We start from the raw sequence: 25,531 nt of genomic DNA on the forward strand, positions 1-25,531 counted from the left end.
ACAAAAATAAACAAACAAACAAACAAACAAACAAATAACAACAAAATGTGACAGTGACCATACTATTCTAGCGAAAATTAAGTATAATACCGATATAATATTAATACTACGATCATTATTTTTAGTACTTATTATTATTATTATTTACTATTATTGTTATCAATACATAGTATAAAGATGCGTCACGGGTGATGTAGGTACATACATATAATGACTATGTAGTATGATGCTAAGCAAATGGTAATATCGACATGACTATTATTATTGTCAGTGGATGAGGACTAGGATGATACGATTGCATGGTGGCAGCATATAAAAGCAAACAACAGATATTATATTCGATATATTATTATTATTAGTGTATCACCTTAGACATAAATACTGTATGTGATTCTTGTGATCTGCCGACTGTGAGCGACGATTGATAAAAAAACGTTCAATCAAGAGCAGCGACAGGAAACAACTTTGCCAATTCAAATGTGAACTCATTATTATTACGAACATACATGATATATATATATATATATATATATATATATATATATATATATATATATATATATAGTAATGATGCATTATTGTTTTACCATAACCACCATTACTAATTTTATTATTACGATACAAACGATGCAGTACCGAATACATTGCCTATGATTATATACACATATTGATACTGATCACAGTAAGAAATATAACAATATTTTAACAAAAATAATCCTATCACGAAACCACTGCTACCCCCCCCCCCCCCAAACTACAAATATAAGCACTACCACCAACAACACAAAAACAACAGCAACAAATTAACTATTTCATTTTTATTTTAATATTATTAATAACACCATTTATTATTATTATGGAGCTACTGTTGTTTAGCTTGTCAATCTCAACTAGAATTGATGGACGAAGAATGATCTATTACGTTAACGATAACGCTCACGCAGTTACTTCTATTTCAAGTGCTACTATAATAACTCCTTTATTAAAGTATCTGTGTGTCTCATATATCAAAAGATGGCAGCGCAAGAGATCGGTGGTAGTCCAAATATCTACGCACGATTAGATACAAACCTGCACATCTCCCACTAATATATAACATACGCAAGCATCTATATACATGATAAAAACAATTGTGTAATTATGGGCTTACGAAAAACCGACCACTTTATTGAAAGTGGATGACGATCTATCGTAGTCCGTGATTATGATTACGGTGATGACCAAGAATGACCCATGATGAAGAAGAACGTGGTAGTGATGATCCCGAATTAATATTTTAACACTAATCGATTACAATAATTATCACTGATTATTATTATTATTATTTTTATCATTATGCCACCTTTCGCAGGCCGGCCCTTTACTATTACCAGCGGTGGCATTCGCATATACACACGTCCCTGGTTGGTAACGATGCTCTTTATTTCAACTATTCGCAGATAACAATAATAATCATCGTAGATGAAGAATAACAATTAGAATCTGACAACGATGTTTGTTATACATAATACGGATCAACATGTGGAGTGGTTGATTGCACATTTCTACTAAGAACAAGATAAGAACCATGATTATAGGAATACCGGATGAAGCTCGTGAAATGAGTAATCATATACAAATCACATGAGTAATCACTTAACATAGACTGAGAGTTTAATGTAAATTAACCAGCGAGTGAAGTACGACATACTGCTCTTGTGGCCATTGAGATTTAGGAGAAGGAGTGTAACGCGTACGGAAATTGAGCAACGTTGATGATGGTAACATAAATACTTTTATATGTAATTCTAACGATGCTGGTGATTTAATATTCGTATTATTATTATGACTGCTATTTTCATATAGTTCACTACTCTAGCGGCTAGAACCCTGTATGTATTATGATTTTGTTGCATATAACCTGTCAAATGCTTGCCGGAAGTCAAAAGATAAGACAATGGCTTGAAGCTCAGTTGTACATAAGCGTCCTATTTGACGAAGCATAAAGCAAAGTCGGTCCCTCCGCGCTCTAGATGTTTCCTCTCCACCTTTCTGAAATGATTATCCCAGCGGCAAAAAGCGAAAACGTGTGCTCTCCTTTAGCTGTCACCTTGAATTTAGGGGGCCGGACGAGCATTGTTGGCTTGGCAAACTCGAAGGACCAAACATGGAGGCCGGGCGCATACAACAAGAAGTTAAATCATCGCAGAAAAAAATAAGCCACAAGTGTAAGCACCCTAAGAACAACGTAAATGATCATTGCCAAAAAGTGAAATTTTATGTTCTTCGATATATCGTTCTATTTATGCGTCGCCCTTACGTGGGAATATTTACCCGAGACACTTCTGATGACGGATACTCTCGATTGCGCCCCAGTTGTCCTTTTTGATGAACAGCCGATAACATATTATTTTGATGATACCATCAATTGATCTTAGCCGTTGGCGTTACATCGTGTATCCCTGGATGGGACACAACCGTATGCACAAAAACGGTGTCACAAAAAGCCATTTAGTAAAAGATAGTGATAATAATAATATGCACCATTACGGATAGCCCCTTCTTTGGCAATCTATGCCTAATGTATTCGGGTTTGAAACGTGGTCGAAACCATTATTCGTTCAATAGCCGAGTTGTTTCAGCTACTCGCAAGGGCGCAATATGGACGCCATATCAGGATCGTCAAATGGCAATTGCCCTTTCAACTATGAACTGGTTTTGATAAATACAAATAAAGCTAAGGGCAGTTTATATTACTTTGTATTACTTATATAATGATCTTGAACTTGACGCGAGGGTAGTTACGATTTCCCAAACAGGCATATACTATTGCACAAGCAGCGATAAGTGTGAAAAGTGATGAAAAGGCAGTGCTATAGTACGAGCAGTAGTTGATGCTCTTGAAACGCCCGGACTTAACCTAACTATTCAGCCGTTGGCTATTGCCTTAAAACTTTTTGGCCAGTTGAGTAATCGTTCCCGGCTTCCATCTTCAAGACTTCCTCCTTGACCAGACCATAATACGGTGTCTGATACTGGTTAATTTTTATATTCTTTTTATTAGACGTCATGTTCTGCTCCGGCCATTTTCCGCATATGGCGGGACATAAGCAAAGCCAACGGGGGCAGTCTCAGATATATCGGACGCGGTCGACGAGTTGACAGTCAACCTGGGGGTCCATATTATAGCGAAGAACACGTGATCTCTAAGCAGGGGACAGCGTTGCCGTTGAGCAAATTCGTCCTTCAGCCGATCAGCTCACGAGAAACTTGGTCACGATATCTGTGGTAGTAAAAATATTTCTAGTGTAATAATTATATAAATAATAGTAAGTCGTTTTTATATGGCGGGTTTTCTCATTCACCATTCCTGCTTTCGACCTGATTCTGACCAATAACTCTTCAGTCAACGCGTGTCGCGCAGATCTTCCACCCAGCTCATAGCTTCTGCTCGCGCCTGTTGCATAGTGTGGTTTGCTAAAAAGAAGACACAATGCGCAAGATGTCGCTGGTTCCTCTCGGTCACCAATTAAAAAACGGCGTTGTTTAGCATTTAGCGACATGTGTTTGGTAATATGTGCTCCTACTATAAAGGCATGACTGCACCGGTGATTGGTTGGCTCGAAGTTGGCGACAACGGCAGCTCTCCGTTCTCGCATTACCGATTTACAGGTGCAATGAAAACTAAACAAGGTATTGGATTTACTTGACGAGTCAATCCGGATCCCCCCTTGTCTCGTTCACGCGTCCCCTGCGCACAAAACATGCCACTCAAGTCATTTGTTGACTGTCCCCCGATTTGTATATCGTCACTATCGAATTCTAGATGCATTTCCTTGGTCGCATTATCGCTGGCCAGGCGTTTCGTATGTCATTCGATGCGCCGTTACATCGGGCAACTGCGTCAGAACGCAAAAGCAACAATAGGCGACTAGCATCTTAAAAGCTAGTTAACCCTCCCCACCCTATTAATTTACTATTGATTACACACAACTACAAACGGAAAAACGGATGAAGATAATGACGAGTTGGTGACGAAGCCTGATTAATCCAAGTTTTCCGCAATGTATAACCAGAATAACAACAATGATAACGATGACAATATTCCTGGTGATGACAATTTATTGGATGAACGACACTTACGACGATATCTGTAGCGATAATGATGATGATACATTAATTAATTCCATAGTTAAAAGTTGTCCTCTCCATCAAGGTGACGCTGGCTTAACCGCGATCATTTTGCATAATTATTACCAATGATATGATGATGATTATTATCATTATTACCGTACATAAATAATGACAAAGCTTTACCCCAGTGAGATTACGAAACCGAGTAAAGATAGATAATGTTAGCAGCGCGACCTTGCGTTCGGATAAGTACAGGCCATGAAACCCGAGAGCATTTTCCCTAATTAGACTAAATAAATAATAAATAAAATAATGAACAAACAAAAAACATCAAGCCTCGGTAACTGTGGGTCGTATTGTGAATCAACGTGCAACAACAATTCAGCACGCAAGCATAATATAAAACAGAAAAGTAACGAAATATGATGTTTGGGTTTGTGGCCCTTCGTTGTCCGGTCTGGGTCATGCGACGTGTTTACGCTATTCATTGTCCCAATGAATGCGACCGACGCAGCCAAGATAATGATCGTCTGCACTGACTATTGTTGCATTGCGCGTCGCGATGTTGCTGACACATGGCAATGGATAGCTAGTTACACTAGTTACATTGAAACAGGTGAAGAGTACACGTTTGCTGATGCTGTCTACATAATGTGCTTTGGAGCGAACATTTTCGTAGAACATTAGCTGTGTGTTGGGCAAACCTGGACCTACAAAGGACACGAATGAACAAATCGGTTTATAAAGGCCTCAGTTATTTATATAGCCATCAAAAGAAAGCTACAGTCTGAACTGGGTAGTAATGGAATGTGATCCGCATATGGTGCAAAAATTACGCTGTTTCAACGACACCGTACAGGCAGCGTCACTCGGATAGCGGTCAAAGATCTGACGTCGGCGCACTTGAGCGGCATATGTGTCTCGAAAACTGAAATGAAAAATATTAGAGGCGGGGACTTGATTTATTTTAGTTACGGTCGTTGCGTTCGTACTGATGAACGCTTACAAACTTCAAAAAGATACCCACTGATACAGGGTCATGCTTTCTTCGCCATCCTCTTTACATACTGACCCACAAGTATTTCCCTAAAAAATCGTTTATAACTAGATGACATTAAAGAGGCGTTTTCGAGTGAACTGATCAACAGACGTTAACAACAGTGTGACGTTATTTTCGAGAAACTAATATTACGTCAAGTGGATGATGATACCGACAGAGAGACGGGGTACTAGTAGTCATGTACGACGACGAAGAAAATACTAAAGTTTTTGTCTTCTTTAATCGCTACCACAATAAGCGGCGTATCATGATAATGCGTTAATTTTTAGCAGAAGCAGCAGCAGCAGCAACAACAACAACAGCAACAGAAACCTGCAAAAACCTTCCGTGAAGTTCGGACGTGAACTGATTACTAATACGAATATAGGAATATAATGAGCACCCAAAGAGCGAGCTCATTACTTTTCGTCGATGCATCACACTGATATTATCTGCTGAGAATTTGAACGCGGTATGTGTCCCTGGATTTCTGTGTACATATAAAGCTTCCATGTCCCAGTCGAGCATATTATTATACCGTAATAATGAGGATGGTTATAACTAAGGTCAAATGAATATACATCTATATAGTAAACAAACACCCATCTACATACGGTAATATACCTACAATGCAAGTATCTTGACACAACTGAGATCTGCAACAAAGTAATGTCGATGCCGCATGGTGATGCCTATAATTATTACTATTATTACTACTCCTACTACAACTGCGATTCGATATGTTTGGTGAATAGCACAGTTCAGACGTTCCGATACAATGCCGCAATCGTTAATAGAATATTATATGGATGGAAGTGATGCGGATGGGGCTATAAGAACTAGTTACTACCACCGTCTCTGCTTTGTTTCTATAAGGGTTCAAAGGAGTGAAAGAAACAAATAAACTACGATTGCCTACCACCACTATATATAGTAGAAGTAGCAATCTTACAAGCCGCTAACGAATGGCAAAGCAAAAGCATGTTCCTGTACAGCTGACCGAACAAACATGATGTGCGATACTTGGTGCTCATTGAGAGGACCATAAAAGTAGCATCTATGAACGACCGTAACGGTTTGTAGCACGTGACTGCGACACGTTAGCCAAACGTCGTACGCACTGTAATCCTGAATACGGTTAGAAAGTGAAAACTGTGCAAATGGCTCGTTCGTTGAGATCGTTCAAGGAAACTTCTTGTCTACACGATACTGTCGGGTCACGGCGCGGAGACATACGCCTATTGTTGTTGTTGTTGTTGTTGTTGTTCGAAAAAGATTTCAAATGTGGTGTCGATCAGACAATTATGCAACTATCTTTCAAGGGAAATGATTGCTTTGCCTGCTTTAAAATGATTTGCAAGAATAAACGTCAGAGGTCCAAACACACAAAAAAAAGCTAAAAAGACGACAACCAACAGACATCAACTGAGATATGCCACACCTTTAGATTTTTTTCTATTTCTCTTTGATTGTGATGGTGCACCTAAAATGCATTTCCTAAAGTGCGGAGTGTATCGGTTTACAAGGATGGCTGTTGTGACCTCGCCGAACCATTCCAGTCAGTGGGCGGAACTAAACCACTTGATTGATGCATTGGGGACTACAATGCATGAACGTAGATTTTTCACTCAGCTGCCGTTGACTGTCTATCCATGTGTTTGCAAGTGTGTGTGTGTGCATTGTAACCAGTTGGGCTAATCATTCACGTTCATGGTACATGGCCAAGTCTGGATCGATGTAGGCAATATTAGTGATAGGCGACAGTGGCGCAGTCTGGACCCCTTTTAACGGGAGGGGGGGGCCTAACGTGATAGCCAAATAAGAAAAGAACTGCGCGTGCCGGTCGCCTCCTGCGCCACCCCTCCATTTTAGGATATCGTCGGCCCCACGCAACCTGTATTTTTCCTACTACTAATACAGCTATATTATTATTATCACATTATTTCTATTAAACTACAGATGTGACGACAACATGTTATCGTCAAGAAGTCCATCTATCAATGCGCAGACCAATTTGACAGCCATTGCCTAATCATAGTCCACCTGGGCGTGATGTTTGTGAGTGCCTCTTATGTCGATGACACACATTAAAGTGCAGGCGTGAGCGGCAAGATCCTTTGGCTATTGTATATTATTATATACATAGAAATACATCGAACGTCTTGCGTTCGTCAGGAGGTTTTAGCAGCGCCTTCGTTCTGTCATTCACCAGCCTAACCCTGCGCGCACTTTTTCAAAATGGCAAGACGGTTACCGCGATGAAATAAAAGAAAGAAAAAAACAAGTGTGAAGAGCGCAAGTACGTAACTAAACCGTTTGACGCAGTAGCTTATTGCGTCCACTTAAAGCATATTACTTCTACGGCATCGAACTTGACCGAAACGGTTTAACAAAGGCGAGTGTTGAAGGAGAGTGCGTGGGCATACTTAAGAAATATAATAGCTATTGTATTGTATACCAATCTACTCAAAATGGTCAAGGAGCAAGTCTCACCTCTCGTCCGCACGACTACGGCTGTGCTTTGTTTTAGGCTAACAAGGCTTCCATGATTTCGTGCGTACCGCGTCGCGTGTTTAGTTTCGATGCGAGAGCAGCTGTGAAGGGGTTGGCATTCACCGCTCCTCCCTAGCGGGTGTGTGCACCCCATTTGCAAAACTGCGATTACGAATAGCCGCGATAGCTTTCGTAAGAGTAATATAATGTAATACTATTACGTAATGTATAAGGATTCGAACTCGAAGCACGTCAGTCGATATAACATGTACTGGATGTATGGCAGCAGAAGGAACCCTGCCAAAAAGGAGAGAAAGGGAAGGGGAAAAGAAAGGGTTTGGGGATGTTTTGGTTGCACGAGATGTAGAAAGCCATCGCCGTTGCAGCAAACCTGGCAACATTGCACACTCCGCGAATATAGAACGACGATGCAGTGTTTAAAGGCGTCCAACGTCCATTGGTGCCAGTCACCATTTGAAACCTCGAACATCGATGAGCATACACATACACTGGCCCCACATTTTTACTAACGGATACGATAATAGTTACGATGATGATGATACTTTCGTATGACATTCGCCGTTGCATCAGTTTAATGCAACAACGCCTCTTCGCCACCAATAACTGATACTAACTATAATTACAACTACTGCAGCAACAACAACGACAACAACAACAACATTAGTGACAAAGTGCACTATCGATCAACGCCGATGACTAACTGGTTCGTATATATATATATATATATATATATATATATATATATATATGTATGAGTATAATAAAAATAATATTATATAACAGTAATATTAATTACATCTTGTAATGACAGTCATTGTCGTGCTTGCGATCAATCACGTATTACATGCACACTCACTAGGGACGATGACGACGCTAATGGTAATAACGAATAATAATAAAAGGGAGTGAAAGAGACAGAGGTGATTCAACTTAGATTAGCGATTACTGGACTACGCTAGCCGTAAGACGTGACACACAATATCAATCTACTTCTTATGCTGATAAACAACAACAACAACAACAACAGCAGCAGCAACAAGAATACTAATTATATCGAAGTAAAACATATGCGACAATTGTGTACACGTACGCAAGGTATTCAGAGCCACTTTGTGTCGAGTGCTAATATTGTTGATGGTCTGTGAAAATAATAAGAAACGTGCTTCGAGTGTGCAAAGCGGCTTTTCGACGGAAGCTCGAAAGACGGAAGTTTCCGTTGATACCACTAGAAGTCACGATAATGATAATGGCGCGACGAAAAACTAGTGGTCACACCTGACAGGAGAACTATTGCTAATTTCCAACCACTACCAACAACAATAATTATTACGAAAGCAATTCTTACTTGCAACTACACTCAAATAGGGACGGTGATACAATTTTGAATGAATAACAAAGACGCGTAAGAGCATACCGTTATAACAACACTAACCATAAAGTCGACAAAGCCATTAAAGCTTCTATAGCTGCTTCTTGACTATTGTAACAATAAGTACTATATGATATATGTAATACACATTGAACATGAAATATACGAAATCCGTGGCTGACGTGTAAATAGCAAAGCAAAGCAAGCAACCAACCAAAAGACGTAATAATATTAGGTAGATTTGAGAGTACTAATCACTTGATGCAAAAGAAGCTTGGCCGGTCAGTGCGCAGATCGAGGGGGTGCTGGAAGTGAACTCGACGACACAAAACAAATGTGGAGCTGTTGCTGCCGTCGTTGTTCCGAGTAGGTTGTCTGTATTATATAACAATATCTGTCCGCCTTTTGTTTTCCACACACGAGCAGCAACAGACCTAATGGGATATTGACGCCTCCACAAAAGCCGTAAAACTAAGAAGTGTGTGTGTGTGTGTGTACATATACGCATGCGTTATGTTGTTGCTGCTGCTGCTGCTGCTTGAACGGCCGGTGTCGTCGATGACGGCAATCTGCCGATTCTCTGGGATGTCCCCCCGGCCGTGAGGTGTATGCGACTAATTACACTCCTGGGAGAGCCCCCACCCGGCCCGTTCTTTGCCCGCCCCTGAGACCGTCACCTCCTCCACAGTTTGCTGCTCGGACGCCATCTTGTCGGTGCCATGTTGCTCGATTTGTCGGTCGAATTGCTCTATGATAAATGATGACGATGATAATACTAACGATATCTATTCGAATGGTGATGGCTGGTAATGCCTACATAAATAAAAATGGTATAATTGTCTATAACTACGATCGCTTGTGAGAATGGTATGGTAATATGATAATACCGACGATGATGGCATTGATTACAGTAATGATAACCACGATGATGATGCCGCCGTTCTGATACGTCTTTTGCCAAGTGACGACCAGCTCAATAAGGCCTCTGGCCTATCCTGTATTGACACGCAACCAATACGCATACATACCAACCATGCATACAATGACAATACAAATAATAATAACAAAAATAAGGCGGGGGAGAGTAAGAATAATGGCACACTGTGACATCAGCTACATACACAGAGCTCTCTCGCACTCACGATAACATAAACTATATGTGTATTCACAGACAGAGCGAGCCACCTGGCCAATGGTGATTCATGCTAATTATGCTACTATATATGATATTATAGCTATCTAAGCCGATAATATGATGGTCTAGTAAAATCGATGATGATAATGCAGGCCAATCAGTCAAGCCTTTTTCAGGGTGTTGCCCAGGCCGGCCCAGCTTTTTTGACCACGTGTCTTGTGCTGCACCATTCAATATGTAATAATAATACTGTGTATCATGATTGCGTGAGTACGTATGCTGCTTTCTGGCCGGTTTTCTGGGATAGGAAACCCCCAAAATTGTTTGTTGGCAGCAACAGTGTGTCATAATAACGATAGTTTCGTATATACAAGCATATAAAATTGAACCGAACTGGGGGTATAAAATAGTGGTTGTTGTAGTAGCTACCGCTGCTGCTGCTGCTGCTACTGCTACCACTGATGTCGTTAATAAGCTACTAAATAATAATAATAATTATCAATAAATGATATATAATGCCATTTAGCTAGCAAGCTAGCTAGCTAAAAGTGATGAGCGTCGCCTCCTAGTTGTTTTGCTAATATTGATGTTCAACCCTTGGAGAGCTCGGGTACATCTGTCCTGCCGCTAGAGATTTTGCCGAAATAACTATTGTAAACATAAATGGTGAAAATCATCATGACCTACCGTCGAAACGAATATATGTATAATAATACTATAAATAGGCCAGCAGATTGGAGCTCTGTTCGTCAGCTAGATGAGAGGCTTTCTTGTCTCAGCCCCCCCATTCGGACGTGGGAAAAAAACCTTTCTTTTCGTGCGCTATGTCCCCCTGGGGCGCACGAAGCCTAATGTCCATACCGGCGGCCGGCCAATCCCGAGGTGCCTGTTTCGAAGCAAGATTCTAACGCTCGGTGGCAGGGGTCGCGACGGGTTGAACGGGGGGCAACGCGCATCAGCAGATCTCCGTTGGAGGGATGAAGAACTACTCTATTATGCTATACACACCAACCAGCTACACTTCAGACGCTTAATACACATCACATATCCGTACATATCTGTCTGATTGTGACTGAAGTGACTCACCTTGTTAGCGTCGCGAATTCTCTCTCGTCAAACAAATATAATGAATGGAATAACATAGATTCCATTTATATATATATATATATATATATATATATATATATATATATATATATATAATGTGATGCTACATCGTCAACACCTACATTTAGTGTAGGCTTTGCGGTTAATAAACAGCCTTTCTAACCTATAGAAATTATTATATAACGATAATAATAATAATCATAAAAGTAATAATAAGACAGAAACTATGATGGTGGAATAACATGTGGACAGAGCTGCATTATAACTGTTTTAGCGTGTGCCAGGGCCCGGTTCTAGAAATACATCTATTAGACAAGCAATGTGTTTTTACCGAATTTTAGGCAAGATTTCAAGGTGCTGGACTCTATCTGAAAAAAAAATCAAAGGAGACAAATTGAGAGAATTTAACTAAGCCATGGATCCGTTAGAGCCATCTTGATCTAACCGTCCTATAGGCTGAGCTAGATAAACAATTTATATAGAATAGTCTTGGATGAAAGAGTGCTAATTATTTTTCACTACAATTATGAGCTACATTTTATTTTGTAGCAAAATTCTGGTTTTTCGGTTGAGGATTGTTATCACGTGACCACTTGTGTAACACCTGCAGTTATAATGGATTCGTCGACCACTGAGCATGATTCATTCATATACACGTTTTTAGCTGACAAGAGAAGGTAACAGTAAGATGTCACAGAGCTAAATAATAATAACAACAACGGTAATAATATTATTCGTACTAGCTGTGGTACTATATAACTCGATGTGTTTTTTTATGAATTTATTATATTATAGCAACAACGGTTAATCTAAACATATAGCCAAAACAATGGCTGCCCGCTAACTGGTCGTAGGGTTCGTCGAGGTCGAGCAGAAGCGAATATCGATAGCGATAATAGTCAAATACATTGTGGACAAGTCCGATCGTTACACTCCTACTAAACACGATGGTTAACATATACAGTATCTGAAATAGGGTGACAATGGTGCCGCTTATTTGCAATTTGTGTTCTTTTAATATGATAACGACGAGACGCGAAGGCAAGAGCACAACAATGAAAACCACTAATGTTGGGGGAAGAGTAATCGTCATGTACAAGTGTATCGCTTTCATTTCAGATAGAAACTTCTGTGGACGACGATCCAGCAGCATCGTCATCAATCCGCTCATCTCTTCCATGACACGTTTAGAATAACAGTTGTAGTCTTCTGAAGATTCTAACCTATTCATACGAGCGTCTTTGATACGCCGTAACAGCCAGTCGTCCGGTTTCTCATCTCCCTACCGCCAATTAACTTCTCTACAATCAAGCAAAGCATTGCTTTTAAAACGGTTACAGGCAGAATATTATTCAGATGTGTGCGCGGCGCCGGTGACGCAGAACGTTGTGAATGAACGTGGGTTACTGTTCAGAGCAAATCAATAGCATTCATTCAGCAGTTTCTCTTAAATACTATTGTCAACGCTACAACTTCACCACCTTCAGACAACTGAGCTGAAGGCGTCGTGCCCAGCTCAATACGGCACTGCTGCTGTTATTTCTACTTTTACGATGCCAGTGACCAGGATCACGAGCCGGATTCTGCTGATGTATGTAGTAGATCTAGCTATCGCTGATAGTCAGATTATTAGCGCATCTAACTGTATACAGTTACGCGAGGGAAGGCAACGAGACGAAACGAAATACGTGTACAGGGAAAAAAATGATGGTCATGGACAAAAGCACCGGTGGTGAGCACGGTTGTCAGCGGTCTCCGTCTTAGCACACGTCGCTCAGTGCAAACAATTGAAAAAATTCTCTTTCGTTATTTTGCTGGCGCGGCACAACAAACGTAGGGAGACGAATCATGAAATCGTGCCGCTACGCAGTCACGATTATAAACACTAAAACGCTAACAAAACGACGATGCTGGCAGCAGCAGCAAAGTGCCCCTCAGCTCACTGTTCTTATATATATTACTCTTAGTATTATTATATATTGCGATATTATTCTAATGATTATCGCTATCGATAGGACAACACACGGAAAGCGGTGTTGGGCGAAACTCGGACCTACAATAGCAACAGCAGCAACAAAACAAAAGAGACCACACTAACAATTTGTTCATATTAATCGATAATGTACTCGTCAGACACAAACATGAACAACACTTTCACATGGATCTATCTATATATGTGTATATATATATATGTGTGTGTGTGTGTGTGTATGCGTGTATATATGTGTGTATATATATGTGTGTGTATATATATATATGTATGTATGTATGTGTATATATATATATATATATATATATACAAGTGATGTAATGATGATCACGAGATGTACATGTATTCTTTGTAGAAGACGCGAAAAAGGACCGGTTGATAACCGATGGTATAATAGAACCATTGTTGTTCATTGATGTCGCAAGTGAATACTCTTAACGAACACACAAGAGATGATGATGATGATGATGATGATAACGACGACGACGACGACGACGAAGTTTACATGGGGACGCAAGAGCAAGATGGAGGACGCGAAGTGCATGACGCTAAATCCTTCTTAATGGCACCGATGTTGATTAAGTAACTGTTAAACCCAATAGCCATAGCAGCTAATGTTAAATGACTTTTTCTAGCAATGATTACTGTTATTGCAGCTATGCTATATCCTATCACGCGCTCCGATGGATAAGGTCATTCACAGATGACGGCGACGATGACGATATTGATGAAAATGGTAATAACAATGAGGACAAGAGCTGATAGATTTATACGTCGACATCGAACACAAGCACTTGAGCAACAATACAATAAAATTATAACATCAACAGGCAACAGTTGTAATAGATCATTATAGCAATAATTAATACAACAACATAAACGGCAAAAAAAAACAACAACAAATCGTGCATTTTAAGCTGAGGAAGACAGCTTCACTACTCAGGGCAAATTGACAGACCAGCAGATAGATGAACCGCGTTGAAGATATTAACCGAAATGTAGAACTAAATACAACAGCAGTGGCTAACCGACTAACGATCAGCAACAAACGACCGTGAATAGGTAGGACACGTACGCGACAAGAATATAGTATGTGTGTGTTATAAGCGCAAATGCGTTTACAATATATATATATATATATATATATACGCATCTAATAAACGTGTGTCCTTAAATTATCTAACAGTGACGTGACCAGCTGTGCACTTCCCATACAAAAAATATTATGCCGATCGACTGAAAGAAACGTAGCGTTACGTCGAGCTTTGTGGAGTGGCGTTTGGTTTGCAAAGATAATGACAATTATTATTATTATTTGTAGCCGTACATCAGTAGATATAGTAATGGAAAAAAGGAACGAGAACGAAAAAAAAAAATACAAAAAAAAGTCTTTATTCTTGCTGCTCAATCAAACCGCAAACTGATTGATCGTAGTAAGTAGTTCATGTCTGCCTGTCTGTGGATTTCGCATGTGTTTCAATGCGCAAATGTGTATGACCGACCTATAAACAACAAACAGTGAGCTCAGCGTGCCACAACTGTTGACAAGTCACGACCGGTTAACATCTCAGCAGCATCTGGCGTAACTCTAGTGATGATGTTCGTACATATTATAATTATGATACATAGATGAGATACACTGAAATGAGGATATGATGACCGTGGCGATAACGATGGAGATGATAAGAGATAAACTGCTATAACAATGGAGGTCTATGTGTGTGTACGTTAGCTGAATGTATGTATGTATGTATGTATGTATGTAGACCTTACAACTCAAGTAAGCAAACGCAGTAGAGGAAGATGCACGATATGTAGCGTACCTGCATGTAGGAATACGGACAGACAACAATAAAGGTCGAATTCAATCGGAAACAGGAGATCAAACGAGACAATACCGATGTATCTGTTATCTATAGAAAATACCGATTGATGCTGCTAATCATGATGAGATGATGATGATGATAATGATGGGCCTTGAATAACCACTACGAGTGGTGCTACTATTGTTCTACTAGTAGTAGTGTCAGCTGGTTCGATGGCTATGCTAGGCTAGATGGCTGCATGGATGGGTGAGGGGAAGCGGTTATATTTGAAATAGGGGCAATGATGTCGTCACCGACGATGTTGACCGCTTGTCGGGGCCGACCGTTTGTCCCGCTACCCCTACAAGTTCCGCTACAAGTCAATGATTTAATGTCCCTTAACGATGGTGATATAATAATGCTAATAATAATCCTAATAATAACAAAAGTAATAAAGGGAAAAACACAAGAACGATGATATTGAAGATCGACTGATGAAAAACTATGATCAACGATTCTTTGGCGTAGTTATACGTGCTTCTTAAGATGGTACTGATGATTACAATATTGACGATGACTATGACGACCGTGCTGATAAATGGTGATTATTATCTAGTAAATTGAATGCTGTGAGCCTTTATAGAGTTCTTTAGAGAGAGAGAGAGAGAGAGAGAGATAGATAGATAGATAGATAGATAGATAGAAAGGGGTACAGAGAGAGAGAGAGAGAGGGAGAGAGAGAGAGAGAGAGAGAGAGTGGGTCGTCTGGTTGACCTAATTCTTTCTCCAGGCCCTTACAGTAGAAGTAGAATGGAGTTATAATGACGATGATGATGACAACAACAGCAACAGCAACAGCAACAACAACAATGTTTGTGTCTAGTCCTAATAGTCGTGTTGGTGTTGTTGGCCAGTCTGTTCGAAAGTGATGTGTGTTAACGATACACGATTTCTCTTAAAACTAGATTATTATCCTATAAACAATCGTATCATGATAATGTTTACAATAACTCAAACTATAACTCGGATCTTCAGTGGCTAAGCGATAAAGAGACACACACACAAAAACAAACAACAAAGAAGTCCATCAGCAATGAATAGCCAAAGTATGAGCACAATGTAGTGCTATAAAAACAACAGCCAGAACAACTATTCGTTCAGTCGTCGTACTTCGCTCGTTTGTCTGTTTGGCTGTCTGTCGGTCCGCGTGAATGGATGCGTGTAAATGTGTGGGAACGCCCTAAACTTAAAGTCAAATAAATCACTTGTTGTCAATCATCTATCAATAGGAACAACATCAATAAACCCTTCTTGGTTTTATTATGCAGATATCAGTCTTACGCTGCACGACCATGTCTAACTAAAATAGTATACATACAATAAATTATAATATTCATAATAGTAATAGTGATAATGAAGACAATTATGATGACAACAAAGATATCACATATCTGTACTACGAGCAACGAAATATAACTATATGCACATATTAATAACAGTAATAACATTGTCGTTGTCGCTAAATGCGAAAGTGATCGAGCGATATGGATGTAACGATCAATCATCTGAGCGTGGCTAAAAGGAGCAAAATCACAATCAATACAAAAAAAAACAAAACAATGGGTGATAAATTAAGCATTCGATGTGTTGTTGAGTGGTCTTCGCGTTCTGCTGGGTTTCCTTTTGTTTCACGGATTTCCTTTAATTTTTACTGATTGCTCTCATTTCGCACGTGCGTATTACCTTCCGACAAAGCACATATTATTATTATTATAATTATTGTCGAATAATAGTGACGCCTGGAATAGCGCGCATATGGATGTGTTGTGGAACCGATGAAGCCATCGTCAAGGCCGCAATAATTAAGAGATAAATTACAAAAAACACATTAGTACGGCTGTGTTGTGTGTGTATTTCCTCGATTTCTTTCGCCCTGACAAGGGCAACACACAAAAAGCGACTGTATAGAAGCCAAAAATTCTGACAGTCAGAGAGATACGCAGTTCACTTCTAGAAAAAAGAGACAACCCTGAATCAATCAATGTAAAGCATATATTATTATTATAAAGAATGATAATATCACCATTATCAGCAGGCGTCATGAGAGAAAAAAATATACACCAGACGTCATGTAGAACCAATAGTCATTCGAGCCTGGTCTCTCAGGCCGGGCAAGCAAATCCCATTTCTTGTATGCGTCTAGGTATTTATACATATTATTACAGGACATTATATATATATATATATATATATATATATGTTTGTGTAGCATGCAAGTAAAATGATAATATGTATTGATTTTAACATTACTATTGCAACCATTATTATTATTATTATATATAACAAACATCGGCGAAGATAATCTGGATAATGAAAATGATGATAATATATACATATATTATATCGAGTTCAATATCGACTCGCCGGTGTCTCTCACGGCCATAAGTGGGGCTCAAAAACCAATAAACCAGACGAAAACGTGTGCGTATGAAGTATATAAACGAATAAAACACAATAATAACTTGAATGAAATATAATGATGATAATAGTAAGTGGAGTACCATGGTATAGAGGAATCATAAGACGAAAGGACGGTCTATGTCTTGATCGTTACTAGCCCTTGGGGTGATAGCAAACTGAGCGCGAAAACCATACAAGCACTAACAACATCTAGTAAGAAACAATAAAAAAATGACCCAGGAGAAGGATCATTTTGTCTCCATACATTAGCTACCGTTGGGGTGACTGGGTGGGTATCGTGTGTTGGTGGACTCGTGCAGGCAGCGTCAGAATGTTGCGTGATATCGTCCAACGTTGTTCTTCCCATTAAATCATATTCATGTACTGTGTGTACCTGCACCCACATCTGGCGCCACCTGCACTATAACCTCCATCTGTCTAACAAAAAAAAAAATTAAACAGGATGATAAAAAGGAAGCAGAGAAGGATGCACGCACGCACGCACACACACATACACGCACGAATACTCACATTATTCAAACACTTCGTGCTCGACCCTCCCCCACCGCTTTCCTGTATTGTTGGTGCTGCCAACCAGACGCTATACGGCTGAACATCACAGTAGATCTTCTACTACATATACAATAATATACATACATTATATGGGTGATACACGAGTGGAACCAGCTAGTCGCACTGAACCCTTAGACAGCGGGTTACCCGTAACCTTCACGCCAGAGGCCAATTTAACAGACGAGGGAGAGGAAGAAAAAAGGAAAACCAAGACAGGAATATAAATAACACTACACACTACATGATCACTGCGGAGTCCCTATAACCACTTATAATAATAATCATATTTGCCGACGCTAAAACGAACTAAGTCTGAGATATTGAATGCTTATCAGGTAGAACTGCAAAGTGGATATATAAGGTTACTTCCTTTTATGTTTGTGAACGATTCGAATTACGCTATAAAGAGAGGAAAAAAAAGCAGAACAAACCAATAAATATTTGGAAGATCCAAAGAACTATAAAGCGTAATATTTTTTTTATGCCTTATTTTGTTAGAAATGCCCTCATTGTCTGGTGACGTTGACGTAGCTAGAAATATAAAAATTTTACCAGCATAAATACCTAGGATAAACAGATGATAAGCCATTACCTGTATTTCTTGTCAGTGTTAAATAAAGATGACATCACCTCGAGTAACAACTGCTGAACTATCAAAAAAAAAAAAAAAAACGAAGCGGGTTTGGTTGAGAAAGACCTAGGGCCAAGTCGTTTGTGATCCTTACAGGGTCTTCTCTTTACCAGTAGCAATTGCATAAGCTAAAGGTGAGCTACGAGCAGTATGTCTCGAAAGGTGCCTAAACATTGTATCGAACCCACTCTTGACCCACTTTGAAGAGTGCGCTCTTTTTTTTTAAATTTTTTTTTTATTTTTACTGGTGATGCCGGTCATTCCATGGGTGGTAATAACAACCATGAAGGTCTTACCTGCACTCACGCGTATTCTAACAATAAGAACTCTCTGTGCCTTTCCTTATAAGGAAGCAACCATGACTGCTGTTAAAAATACTAATCGTACTTAAAATAATAAAAATAAGAGTAACTCGCCGATAATAATTAGGCTTTTTCGTGCTGTATGGGCAAGATGTTCGTGCCACATTACCAACGACTAATCGGTAGGAGAAACTTAGTATTTCTTTGAGAACTTCGATATATGCGATTGCGTAGATTTTTTTATTTTCTATGTTTAGCATTACTGGGTATTTATCCCGTATCCCAAGTCCTCAGAATCACCTACTTAAAATATACAACATGTCCCCTTAGGAGTCTAATAAGCAGCCATTATTTTTAATAGTAGTATCTTATCTTGCTTAATTTTCTTTTTTTCCTTCAGTCTTCAGTTTCCTGATGCCTAACATCACACGATAGTTTTTCGATATTCGAAGCAGCACGGCAACAGGCGCCCAAAAATCTACCTACATAACGAAAATTATTCTAATGAATCCTTCTTGAGTTGGCCATTCGCTCCTCCTCGATGATTCGGAAGCCAAACTGTGCCCATGGACACGGCCAAATAATAAAATTAGGATAAGGAAAACTTCACTTCTAATATCTAACTATGTGGAAATCGAGCGTGATCGGCACGCTTTTTCTCTACGAGGCTGCCATAATGGCTGTATTTGGCCAGTGTACATGAGCGCTGCCTGCGTACGTAATTGATGATTGAGCAGTTGGCGCTGCGCAAAACACTTGGAAACTTTGAGCACTAACATTTTAAACGTGCGTAAAAACATTATAAACGTCCTAATACACTGAATTTTTTAAAGCAGTAATTTTTTTTTAGATCGTTTTTTTTTTCTTTTCAAAATCTAGAATGAATTTATTGTAGTTGCTGCTGCTATTGGCTCCGTTTAGGTGCGTCATACAGGACCTGTATGAATTAGAAACCTACCGAGTGTTATCGTTTTCTCCATTTAGACATTCGTTTGACAAGTTGTCAATACGTCAGAGAGAAACGGTTGATTTCGAAGATGCTTTCTCATGCTGTAAACAGTATATACGAGAATCATAGTGTTTTCACTCTCGACTACGGATCGATTAGTGTGTCAGCCATTGATCATACATATAGCGGTTCAGTTATTACTCCATATGTTGCTAGCCTATATATATATATGCATATATGGTATTTACCCTGATCACAATTATGCGATCGACTGTGTTATCTGCATTATGAATCTATATAATAACTAGATATTAGCTGTAAGATGACAACGGCAGCAGCAGCAGCAGCAGTAGCCAACCCGCCTCTTGTATTGTGATATTAACAAATATCCTCAATAACATTTATGTTATTAATTCACTGAAATAACATCGATAATCATAACAATACTTCTGCACTGCTGATGATGATATGAATAAAGAGAGGTAGTAATAATATTAAATCGGAACAGAAAATTATACTGGCAATTATTTCGTCTACGTAGTTATTAGGGAAGACGTCGTTTGAGTACCTATATGGTTCGCTTATCTGCCCGAACTAATCTATACGCAGGATTTCTATCAAAAAGACCTAGAAAGAATGATGAAACCCGAACAAAGAAAAACATGAGCGAATAGATAGTAGGATTCCTGTTTCAACTTCTACTTCTTAACTATTTAAGGGAAGAGCATTTCCAGTGTTCTCGTAACGCTAGTCGAATGCACCCATTTGACCTCTCAGCTCCCAATAAGAAAATTATGTCACTAGGAATGAAAATGGGTTGCATCGCAGGATGAATGGTAAAATAGTAACTAGGGCCACTGTAATAAATTAATCGTTTGTCATTAGCCCCTTCGGTATTTGAAAAGAGGAGCGTATAGGTTTTCGTAATGGTTGGATTTGAAGATCGTCACTAGATCTATTTACATTGTCCATCTTCTGATTAGCATGAGGAAGTCTTCTCTCTCTCCCGAAGTGACCGGGCTGATTTTTGGAAGTCGCTAGAATTTTATCCTGGGAAAACTGTCGCGAAAGATGGAGCCGGTTAGGTTAGTAGATCTCTTTCCTAAAGGGCAAAGTTGCCTTTTTCCCATAGAATGTGATGTTCATAAACTGCAATTATTGCATACGGCCACTGATCACCAATGGTAACAAGGCCAATCAGGCTACGCGTGCCTTTGGGCTGCCTCTTTCAGAGTGTGCTACGTGAACAGTTTGTACGCAACGAACCATCTGTGCTGTACCATGTCAATCTGTCTGCCCAGCTATGCTTCAACGACGATAGTCGAAAATCGTCGCCCACTTCAATGCATCACCCGAGCGCGCCCTCTTGACGAGTCGAGCGATCTCTGCCCATCAGGCTCCCATGGGCAATCCCCTTGCACTGAACTCCTAGTCTACTTACAACACCCCGTCAGAGTGGATGATCACACTGTGGCTGGCTCCGGCACGTCAGCCGGGATGCCTTAACTCACACACAAGGAACTACCTACTTTCAGCCATGTCGTTGAGATGTTTACAGCGATAATCCTAATCCCATTAGATGGTGGCGCTTACGACCCCGAAGCGTCGTCTGACAGAATGGACAACGGCGCACGGGGTGTTCCGGTGCGACTTGCAACCAGCGACACTGACAATGCGTTGAAATGCCATTGAATGATGAAATAAAAGACGCGGATTCGCTGCCCGATGCTGCAGGGACAGTATGTTGCTACAATGCGCTATGTGCGCCCATCCGACACACCATCACCCGCCTAAGCTGTACATTAATCGTTCACCTTATGCTGAAGGTACCTATCCAGTATTCACACTACGCTTTCCAAAGGTAGTCGAGTTTATCAGCTACAAAAAAGGTCAGATAAGGCAAATCAACCAATTACTTCACAGTAAGTCGTGTATTATTACTTCAACGAGGAATTATGTACCTCGATCAAGTCGGTTAGCTACATTAACAAGTAAATGCTGAAAAAATGCGACAAAGTCATCATTGAAGTAGATAAAATCGAACAGTACCTCAACGGGCGTTATATCGGCCGCTACCAAGTGGTTTCCTAAATCTTTAGCTTTCCTATCCACGATGCCCACCCACTTATTAAGCGGCCATACCTACATTCACTCCACGAGCAATACGCGTTCTTTTAGGTAGGGTCATTTATGGGAAAGAATAGAAAATCCATAAGCTTAGCATCGTTTTTGTCTCTTTGCAGAAAGGATGATTTCGCCAATTTAATGGTCTACACAGGTACCCAAATTGTGCATTTAAGCAACAATAATAATATTACTTTTATTTTATATATATATATATATATATATCATTCCATTATTTTTGACTTCCATTACAACCTCTTTCGATGTACTGAGAACCCGCAAGGGCACTCATCCTTGTACGTTCCGAGAATAACGAACACAGAAGAATCTCCTTCTAAACGACTACCATCGGTAACAGCCTACGTACGACGGCGCAGAAACGCAGATGTTAGAAGCCATTAGAAATCTTTTCATTGGCCTCTTAAATACTGGCAAATATACCGGCCCATTAGAACTATTGAACCTCCACAAAGGTGCTATGGCTAAAAACTAGCATTATTTGGCTAGACTGGTGCATCGTTACCCTTTCCTATGGCTGCCGCTCGCTGCAATACATGTCCTAAATATAGTATTTTTAGATTAAGTTGAACGAGTACAAGAAAAACTTAGCCGACTTCAACTTAGCTTGCACAGACAACCTGGAGGAACCTACCGACGACGGACGTAAGTTCCAATAGGAACTTGCCAAGTAAACTGAAATCATCGCCAGGCACGAACTCCGTTTAAATGACACACACCTACAGATTATAATACACTGCTGCCTGCGAGTACCTACGCACAGGTAAAAGCAAACTAATACCCGGAAAATGCAAGGGAAACTTCTCTGGCTAATTCAATCCTGGCACGCGTACGCGGAAGCGCAAGTGTGGCCTTATTTGTTGCATCCTAAGGCATCGCGATAATGTTGAACCCTCACGAGCGCATTGCCCATTCCCGAATTAAAAACCCGATCTAGGTTTAATAGGATTCTGCCTGCAACATAGACAAAAACTCGAAGACCTCTGATCTCCTTCATTAAATGGCGCCTATTGTCTGGAATGAGTGCCCCATGATTAGACGGAGGCCTTCGAGGCTGTCAATCGTTATCTCTGGAATATACATGTTCAAATGGTGTTCGTTTCCGCGTAGCCTTAACGCTGTACTCAGCTGATTTTCACCAGCTACTACCCATTGAAGTACAGAAAGGAACATTAAAAAGTTCTGTAACAAACAATCGTATCTATGAAGTCGCTTCCGCATACATAAATTGAATACGAACGGCTTGCAATGTCACAAGCCGGTAGTCGTATGCCGACTTCCTATTCAAAATGGGTAAGGATAAGCATCTTAATTGCAAAATGCTTGAAAGAATACCGAGTTCGGCAGAGAAAGAAAAGACCATACGTAGCTTTCCTCAATGGTAATTCGGCCGACGAACGAGTTAGAAGGCAAACATTCGATTTATACCGGACAAGCAATGAGAGGCACAACGAATCAAAAAATGTTGGCTCCCCTACGGGCAGACCCGTCAGCCCCTGTAAGCCGTTGCCCGAAGTACTACGCAAACAGTTCTATGTTGTAGCCGAAATGATCGAGATTTAGGATTTCAATGGATGTGGGTCTCATAGGTGGGACGTAAGGCTTAATTTGCGGCCAAACCTTTAATTTTCGACCTCTTCAAAAAATGTGAACGGATCAGAGTTAGTAAAGCGGTCAACGACAAAACAGGGGCGTAGCAAAGGCTGCTGATCATTCTCGTCTGTCCTACTAAGAGTCTAGCTCTGTGGGTTTGTCTGACATAAAGAGCTCCTAAGAGACACGAATTGAGCTGCCGTATTTGTGGGTCGCAGAAGTCCGTTCTAGGGAATATTTGTGCAGAAAGTGAAGCCTAAGATACAAATTCTTTAGCTCCATAGAACAAACTTTGTTTTTCTCGTTACGGTGTAATGTTGATTAAGTCGGTTGTAAAGGAAAAACAGCAACTTTTCTGCTATTTTTCACATGTAAAAACAACGCACCATTACTGCTCGCTAGCATTGAAGCGGTCATCTAATCACCACCGTTGTGCCTGTAAAGATTATAGCCTAATAACTAGCTATCATTTAACGTTGTCTCTATAATAAGTATAATTTGGTTTGCCTCTATACGCGCAAATAAAATATATTTAATGGTAAATCAGGAGGAGAGCGAGAAATAAACCATATTTTAATCGGGTTTTCGTCCAGAAATCGATATTTTGAAAAATAATAACCAAACGTTTACATAAATTCAGGTAACGTACTATTGCGCTGCATGTGTCAAACCGACTTGCGGCGTACCAGCATCGTGCTGCGCATTGAGACCTGCTTGACCCACAATCAGTCTGCGTGCAGTGGTGTACCATTCAACCTACTCAGTCATGCCGTAGTGCATGCAGACGAAGGTAGTCAACAGCCGCCACTCATACGCAGTGCGACGTGAGGCAATTCTGCCGACAAGCCTGAATCCGGCCGTAACAGGAACAGGGGTCACTTCTGATAGCGACCGAAGGCCCTCGCCGAGCCGAATCAAAATTTCTCTACGCACATCCCAATCTTCAGGTCAAGAAAGGCCGCCGGAGCACGGCTTTATCCGTTGGATTCTTGACGTCAATCGATAGATGTTAACGAAATGAATGAAAATGTAATATATATCTCTGTACGTAGATTAACTACTTCGGCGTGGAAACGGCTTTAACATTTTTAATTTGTCGAGGCGTTCGTCTCACCTAGGTGACCTAGTGGAATAAATACGAGTTTTCTTTCGGGCGAATTTCTAATAAATATTAGTTGAAAAACTTGTAGCGGCTAGTATAACAAACATTTTAGCTGAATGATGTCTTCCTGATTTTTTGAGGGAAGTTCCAAAAAATAATATGGAAACTACAGTTTTGTCAAATTAAATGAAAGTACAATACATCTTCCTAAGCCATATAAGATATATGTGACTTCATTCTATACGATATCAACTAACACTGAAAGTTCCGTCGCCATGTTGTGGATGTATTGTATGAATGTACCAAAGGCCAACACGCCCTTGGCGAACATGTTGAAATAGAATACAGACGTGTCAACAGAGAGGCGACGGGGTTAGGTGAGCCAGTTGATTGCAACTGTTTAATCTGTAGTTTACATAAGGTTAAATATTATCGCAATAAATCAGGTTAGTTAAATCTATCAATGGCAAAAAGGAGCAAAACAGGACACGCGGGACCGCCTAATAATCACTACAATTGTATCGTATTAGAAATAGGTACAGATGATGGGTCTTCTAAACTGCATAAATGAGGTATCAAACTGTAGATCTATTTCATATAATTTGCAGGTAGTTAGTTAATTCTGTTATAGATTAGATTCTTTAGGGGGGCCTTTACTCTGTTATTATTGTTACTATGTTATTGAATGGTTACTGTATTTAAACGTT

The 25,531-nt window shown here is 40.0% G+C and overlaps 2 long non-coding RNA genes across 2 annotated transcripts; one reads left to right on the forward strand and one right to left on the reverse strand.

Moving 5' to 3' along the window:
• Positions 1-4,069: 4,069 nt before the first annotated feature.
• LOC147754696 (uncharacterized) lies at positions 4,070-8,333 on the reverse strand. Its single transcript, XR_015316144.1, has 3 exons — positions 7,646-8,333; positions 4,971-5,041; positions 4,070-4,823 (listed from the first exon to the last, which is right to left on the reverse strand). It is a non-coding gene; the product is annotated as an uncharacterized LOC147754696 (long non-coding RNA).
• A 10-nt stretch (positions 8,334-8,343) lies between these two features.
• LOC147754697 (uncharacterized) lies at positions 8,344-25,046 on the forward strand. The gene is made up of 2 exons (XR_015316145.1): positions 8,344-22,265; positions 24,363-25,046. It is a non-coding gene; the product is annotated as an uncharacterized LOC147754697 (long non-coding RNA).
• Positions 25,047-25,531: the final 485 nt, after the last annotated feature.

The sequence above is a fragment of the Varroa destructor genome, unplaced genomic scaffold (genome assembly GCF_002443255.2).
Source record: "Varroa destructor unplaced genomic scaffold, Vdes_3.0 BEIS01000006.1, whole genome shotgun sequence".
Taxonomy (NCBI): domain Eukaryota; kingdom Metazoa; phylum Arthropoda; class Arachnida; order Mesostigmata; family Varroidae; genus Varroa; species Varroa destructor.